This window comes from Carettochelys insculpta, unplaced genomic scaffold, assembly GCF_033958435.1.
Source record: "Carettochelys insculpta isolate YL-2023 unplaced genomic scaffold, ASM3395843v1 scaffold_0110, whole genome shotgun sequence".
Lineage (NCBI taxonomy): Eukaryota > Metazoa > Chordata > Testudines > Carettochelyidae > Carettochelys > Carettochelys insculpta.
The window spans coordinates 5,001-12,500 of NW_027439147.1; the positions used below are offsets into that span (position 1 = coordinate 5,001).

General features: G+C 63.3%; 1 non-coding gene across 1 annotated transcript; it reads left to right on the plus strand.

Annotated features, from left to right (window-relative positions):
* Positions 1 to 5,095: 5,095 nt before the first annotated feature.
* Positions 5,096 to 5,214, plus strand: LOC142006695 (5S ribosomal RNA). Its single transcript, XR_012643741.1, has one exon. It is a non-coding gene; the product is annotated as a 5S ribosomal RNA (ribosomal RNA).
* Positions 5,215 to 7,500: the final 2,286 nt, after the last annotated feature.

Below are 7,500 nucleotides of genomic sequence, written 5' to 3' on the forward strand. Positions count from 1 at the left end.
CAGGGTCCCAGGTCCGCCTGAACACCGGCGAGATCCCTGCCCGCCGCGGGAAGGGTGCCGGCCCGCGAAGGGCCCTCTCCGTCTCGTCCGCGAGCGCCCCATCGATCGGAAGGAGGAGCGGGGCCTCGCTCCCGGCGGCCGTCCCCGCGGACGTGCGCCGAGCCTCCCTCGAGAGCCCCCTCTCCGGAGGATCGGGCCCGAGACGACACCCCGAACCGCCGCAGACGTCCCCGCAGACGTCCGCCCGGGTCCCTCGTCCGAGTCCCCGGGAAGGGCCTTCACACGACGGTCGGTCTCTCTCACGTGTACGTCTCTAAAGGCTGGAGCCAGACAAGCCTTCTCTTACTATTCTCCCGGTACCTGTCGTAACCTTATACGTGAAAAGTCCCCCAGCGGCAACAGGCGGGAACGACTCACAAAAGCGGCCGACCGCCTGGAACTCTAGGTCGGCTGCACGGGTCAAATTCAACCCCATTCGGACTTCCAGAGCTCAGCCGGCCACCAGGTCAACCTCGCTGAAAGCGCCAGAGGTTGACCTGGTGTCCGGGGACCGAATCGGACACCAGGTCAACCTCCGCTAAAGCGGCCGGGGTTGACCTGTTGTCCCTGCCGGACTTAGAAAATTTTTCTCTCCAGCCCGGGACCGGGGTTGACCTGTTGTCCCTGCCGGACTTAGAAATTTTTTCTCTCCCGCCTGGGACCGGGGTTGACCTGTTGTCCCTGCCGGACTTAGAAATTTTTTCTCTCCAGCCTGGGACCGGGGTTGACCTGTTGTCCCTGCCGGACTTAGAAAATTTTTCTCTGCCGCCTGGGACCGGGGTTGACCTGTTGTCCCTGCCGGACTTAGAAATTTTTTCTCTCCCGCCTGGGACCGGGGTTGACCTGTTGTCCCTGCCGGACTTAGAAATTTTTTCTCTCCAGCCCGGGACCGGGGTTGACCTGTTGTCCCTGCCGGACTTAGAAAATTTTTCTCTCCAGCCCGGGACCGGGGTTGACCTGTTGTCCCTGCCGGACTTAGAAATTTTTTCTCTCCCGCCTGGGACCGGGGTTGACCTGTTGTCCCTGCCGGACTTAGAAATTTTTTCTCTCCAGCCTGGGACCGGGGTTGACCTGTTGTCCCTGCCGGACTTAGAAATTTTTTCTCTGCCGCCTGGGACCGGGGTTGACCTGTTGTCCCTGCCGGACTTAGAAAATTTTTCTCTGCCGCCTGGGACCGGGGTTGACCTGTTGTCCCTGCCGGACTTAGAAAATTTTTCTCTCCCGCCTGGGACCGGGGTTGACCTGTTGTCCCTGCCGGACTTAGAAATTTTTTCTCTGCCGCCTGGGACCGGGGTTGACCTGTTGTCCCTGCCGGACTTAGAAATTTTTTCTCTGCCGCCTGGGACCGGGGTTGACCTGTTGTCCCTGCCGGACTTAGAAATTTTTTCTCTGCCGCCTGGGACCGGGGTTGACCTGTTGTCCCTGCCGGACTTAGAAATTTTTTCTCTCCAGCCTGGGACCGGGGTTGACCTGTTGTCCCTGCCGGACTTAGAAATTTTTTCTCTCCCGCCCGGTACCGGGGTTGACCTGTTGTCCCTGCCGGACTTAGAAATTTTTTCTCTGCCGCCTGGGACCGGGGTTGACCTGTTGTCCCTGCCGGACTTAGAAAATTTTTCTCTCCCGCCTGGGACCGGGGTTGACCTGTTGTCCCTGCCGGACTTAGAAATTTTTTCTCTGCCGCCTGGGACCGGGGTTGACCTGTTGTCCCTGCCGGACTTAGAAAATTTTTCTCTCCCGCCCGGGACCGGGGTTGACCTGTTGTCCCTGCCGGACTTAGAAATTTTTTCTCTGCCGCCTGGGACCGGGGTTGACCTGTTGTCCCTGCCGGACTTAGAAATTTTTTCTCTCCCGCCCGGTACCGGGGTTGACCTGTTGTCCCTGCCGGACTTAGAAATTTTTTCTCTGCCGCCTGGGACCGGGGTTGACCTGTTGTCCCTGCCGGACTTAGAAAATTTTTCTCTCCCGCTCGGAACCGGGGTTGACCTGTTGTCCCTGCCGGACTTAGAAAATTTTTCTCTCCCGCCTGGGACCGGGGTTGACCTGTTGTCCCTGCCGGACTTGGAGCCCGAGGAGGGGATCGGCCACCAGGTAAACCTCCGCTGAAAGCGGCCACGGTTTACCTGGTGCCCGGGGAGCGAATCGGACACCAGGTCAACCTCAGCTGAAGCGGCCGGGGTTGACCTGCTGTCCCTGCCGGACTTGGAAAATTTTTCTCTCCAGCCTGGGACCGGGGTTGACCTGTTGTCCCTGCCGGACTTAGAAATTTTTTCTCTCCCCGCCTGGGACCGGGGTTGACCTGCTGTCCCTGCCGGACTTGGAGCCCCAGGAGGGGATCGGCCACCAGGTCAACCTCCGCTGAAAGCGGCCACGGTTTACCTGGTGCCCGGGGAGCGAATCGGACACCAGGTCAACCTCTGCTAAAGCGACCGAGGTTGACCTGGTGCCCGGGGAGCGAATCTGACACCAGGTCAACCTCTGCTAAAGCGCCAGAGGTTGACCTGGTGCCCGGGGAGCGAATCGGACACCAGGTCAACCTCTGCTAAAGCGGCCGGGGTTGACCTGCTGTCCCTGCCGGACTTAGAAAATTTTTCTCTCCAGCCTGGGACCGGGGTTGACCTGTTGTCCCTGCCGGACTTAGAAATTTTTTCTCTCCCGCCTGGGACCGGGGTTGACCTGTTGTCCCTGCCGGACTTAGAAAATTTTTCTCTGCCGCCTGGGACCGGGGTTGACCTGTTGTCCCTGCCGGACTTAGAAAATTTTTCTCTCCCGCTCGGAACCGGGGTTGACCTGTTGTCCCTGCCGGACTTAGAAAATTTTTCTCTCCCGCCTGGGACCGGGGTTGACCTGTTGTCCCTGCCGGACTTGGAGCCCCAGGAGGGGATCGGCCACCAGGTCAACCTCCGCTGAAAGCGGCCACGGTTTACCTGGTGCCCGGGGAGCGAATCGGACACCAGGTCAACCTCAGCTGAAGCGGCCGGGGTTGACCTGCTGTCCCTGCCGGACTTGGAGCCCGAGGAGGGGATCGGCCACCAGGTCAACCTCCGCTGAAAGCGGCCACGGTTTACCTGGTGCCCGGGGAGCGAATCGGACACCAGGTCAACCTCTGCTAAAGCGGCCGGGGTTGACCTGCTGTCCGTGCCGGACTTGGAGCCCGAGGAGGGGATCGGCCACCAGGTCAACCTCCGCTGAAAGCGGCCACGGTTTACCTGGTGCCCGGGGAGCGAATCGGACACCAGGTCAACCTCTGCTAAAGCGGCCGGGGTTCACCTGCTGTCCCTGCCGGACTTGGAGCCCGAGGAGGGGATCGGCCACCAGGTCAACCTCCGCTGAAAGCGGCCACGGTTTACCTGGTGCCCGGGGAGCGAATCGGACACCAGGTCAACCTCTGCTAAGGCGCCCGAGGTTGACCTGGTGCCCGGGGAGCGAATCGGACACCAGGTCAACCTCTGCTACGGCGGCCGGGGTTGACCTGCTGTCCCTGCCGGACTTAGAAAATTTTTCTCTCCCCGCCCGGAACCGGGGTTGACCTGTTGTCCCTGCCGGACTTGGAGCCCGAGGAGGGGATCGGCCACCAGGTCAACCTCCGCTGAAAGCGGCCACGGTTTACCTGGTGCCCGGGGAGCGAATCGGACACCAGGTCAACCTCTGCTAAAGCGGCCGGGGTTGACCTGCTGTCCCTGCCGGACTTGGAGCCCGAGGAGGGGATCGGCCACCAGGTCAACCTCCGCTGAAAGCGGCCACGGTTTACCTGGTGCCCGGGGAGCGAATCGGACACCAGGTCAACCTCTGCTAAAGCGGCCGGGGTTGACCTGCTGTCCGTGCCGGACTTGGAGCCCGAGGAGGGGATCGGCCACCAGGTCAACCTCCGCTGAAAGCGGCCACGGTTTACCTGGTGCCCGGGGAGCGAATCGGACACCAGGTCAACCTCTGCTAAAGCGGCCGGGGTTCACCTGCTGTCCCTGCCGGACTTGGAGCCCGAGGAGGGGATCGGCCACCAGGTCAACCTCCGCTGAAAGCGGCCACGGTTTACCTGGTGCCCGGGGAGCGAATCGGACACCAGGTCAACCTCTGCTAAGGCGCCCGAGGTTGACCTGGTGCCCGGGGAGCGAATCGGACACCAGGTCAACCTCTGCTACGGCGGCCGGGGTTGACCTGCTGTCCCTGCCGGACTTAGAAAATTTTTCTCTCCCCGCCCGGAACCGGGGTTGACCTGTTGTCCCTGCCGGACTTGGAGCCCGAGGAGGGGATCGGCCACCAGGTCAACCTCCGCTGAAAGCGGCCACGGTTTACCTGGTGCCCGGGGAGCGAATCGGACACCAGGTCAACCTCTGCTAAAGCGGCCGGGGTTGACCTGCTGTCCCTGCCGGACTTGGAGCCCGAGGAGGGGATCGGCCACCAGGTCAACCTCCGCTGAAAGCGGCCACGGTTTACCTGGTGCCCGGGGAGCGAATCGGACACCAGGTCAACCTCTGCTAAAGCGGCCGGGGTTCACCTGCTGTCCCTGCCGGACTTGGAGCCCGAGGAGGGGATCGGCCACCAGGTCAACCTCCGCTGAAAGCGGCCACGGTTTACCTGGTGCCCGGGGAGCGAATCGGACACCAGGTCAACCTCTGCTAAGGCGCCCGAGGTTGACCTGGTGCCCGGGGAGCGAATCGGACACCAGGTCAACCTCCGCTAAAGCGCCCGAGGTTGACCTGGTGCCCGGGGAGCGAATCGGACACCAGGTCAACCTCTGCTACGGCGGCCGGGGTTGACCTGCTGTCCCTGCCGGACTTGGAAAATTTCTCTCCCCGCCTCGGACCGGGGTTGACCTGCTGTCCCTACCGGACTTAGAACATTTTTCTCTCCCCGCCCCGGCCCGGGGGTTAACCTCGGGGCGCACAGCTTCCCGGGTCTGACGTGCACGTCCTGTCACCTCCCGGGCCCGGCGTCCTCGTCCTCCCTTCCCCTTGGGCCGGCTCGGAGGAAGTTTTCCCTCGGCCCGGCCTCCGGGTTAATTGTTTGGGCCCGGCTGACTGAGGCCAGGCTGCTGACGCTAAAGCCCGGGGAGGCGGGGGCCTACGGCCATACCGGACCGAATGCCCCCGATCTCGTCCGATCTCGGAAGGTAAACCGTCCCGGGCCTGGCTAGTACCTGGATGGGTGACCGCCTGGGAATCCCAGGTGCCGTAGGCAGCTTTTGGCCCCAGCGGGGGTAGAGCGGGGCGTGTGTCTGCCGTGCGGGAGCAGGGAAGCCGTGAGGCCAAGGCGGCGCGACGGTCCTGGGGGGCGCTGAGGCCTTTCCCTCTGCCTGCCTGCGTGTCGGGGGCGGGGGGGCGGGCGAGGAAGCTTAGGCCCTCACCCGGTGCGGTGCGATGGCTTGGGTCGGGTCGGGGAGAGGGAAGAAAGCGTGTGTGGAGCGTTGGTGGGGCAGGTGTGTGTGTGGGAGTGCTGGGTGGGGCAGGCCGTTGAGGCGGTGGCGGTGGTGGTGTTTTTGGTGGGAGTGAGTTGGGGTCAGGTGGGTGTGGGGTCCCGCCCGGGGGGTGGATGGTCTGAGGGTTAAGGCTTGGAACGTGCGTCTTGGGGGACCGTGGGTGGAGGTTGTTGAGAGCGGGGAAGGCCCTGGGTCTCGGTTGTGGACTATTAAGCCCGGTGGAGGGGGACCGTGGGGGGAGGTTGTTGAGAGCGGGGAAGGCCCTGGGTCCCGGTTGTGGACTATTAAGCCCGGTGGAGGGGGACCGTGGGTGGAGGTTGTTGAGAGCGGGGAAGGCCCTGGGTCTCGGTTGTGGACTATTAAGCCCGGTGGAGGGGGACCGTGGGTGGAGGTTGTTGAGAGCGGGGAAGGCCCTGGGTCCCGGTTGTGGACTATTAAGCCCGGTGGAGGGGGACCGTGGGTGGAGGTTGTTGAGAGCGGGGAAGGCCCTGGGTCTCGGTTGTGGACTATTAAGCCCGGTGGAGGGGGACCGTGGGGGGAGGTTGTTGAGAGCGGGGAAGGCCCTGGGTCCCGGTTGTGGACTATTAAGCCCGGTGGAGGGGGACCGTGGGTGGAGGTTGTTGAGAGCGGGGAAGGCCCTGGGTCTCGGTTGTGGACTATTAAGCCCGGTGGAGGGGGACCGTGGGTGGAGGTTGTTGAGAGCGGGGAAGGCCCTGGGTCCCGGTTGTGGACTATTAAGCCCGGTGGAGGGGGACCGTGGGTGGAGGTTGTTGAGAGCGGGGAAGGCCCTGGGACCCGGTTGTGGACTATTAAGCCCGGTGGAGGGGGACCGTGGGTGGAGGTTGTTGAGAGCGGGGAAGGCCCTGGGTCTCGGTTGTGGACTATTAAGCCCGGTGGAGGGGGACCGTGGGTGGAGGTTGTTGAGAGCGGGGAAGGCCCTGGGACCCGGTTGTGGACTATTAAGCCCGGTGGAGGGGGACCGTGGGTGGAGGTTGTTGAGAGCGGGGAAGGCCCTGGGTCCCGGTTGTGGACTATTAAGCCCGGTGGAGGGGGACCGTGGGTGGAGGTTGTTGAGAGCGGGGAAGGCCCTGGGACCCGGTTGTGGACTATTAAGCCCGGTGGAGGGGGACCGTGGGTGGAGGTTGTTGAGAGCGGGGAAGGCCCTGGGTCCCGGTTGTGGACTATTAAGCCCGGTGGAGGGGGACCGTGGGTGGAGGTTGTTGAGAGCGGGGAAGGCCCTGGGTCCCGGTTGTGGACTATTAAGCCCGGTGGAGGGGGACCGTGGGTGGAGGTTGTTGAGAGCGGGGAAGGCCCTGGGACCCGGTTGTGGACTATTAAGCCCGGTGGAGGGGGACCGTGGGTGGAGGTTGTTGAGAGCGGGGAAGGCCCTGGGTCTCGGTTGTGGACTATTAAGCCCGGTGGAGGGGGACCGTGGGTGGAGGTTGTTGAGAGCGGGGAAGGCCCTGGGACCCGGTTGTGGACTATTAAGCCCGGTGGAGGGGGACCGTGGGTGGAGGTTGTTGAGAGCGGGGAAGGCCCTGGGTCCCGGTTGTGGACTATTAAGCCCGGTGGAGGGGGACCGTGGGTGGAGGTTGTTGAGAGCGGGGAAGGCCCTGGGACCCGGTTGTGGACTATTAAGCCCGGTGGAGGGGGACCGTGGGTGGAGGTTGTTGAGAGCGGGGAAGGCCCTGGGTCTCGGTTGTGGACTATTAAGCCCGGTGGAGGGGGACCGTGGGTGGAGGTTGTTGAGAGCGGGGAAGGCCCTGGGACCCGGTTGTGGACTATTAAGCCCGGTGGAGGGGGACCGTGGGTGGAGGTTGTTGAGAGCGGGGAAGGCCCTGGGTCCCGGTTGTGGACTATTAAGCCCGGTGGAGGTGTTGCGTACGGTGGATGTAAGGGGGAGGGCGTATGAAGTGACCGAGGAGTGGGCAAGGAAACGGGGGGAAAAATTTGGAGGCGAAGGCGGCCGAAAAAGGGTGCGGTTGACCTGGTGCCCGGGGAGCGAATGGGCCACCAGGTCAACCCCCGCTGAAAGCAGCGGAGGTTGA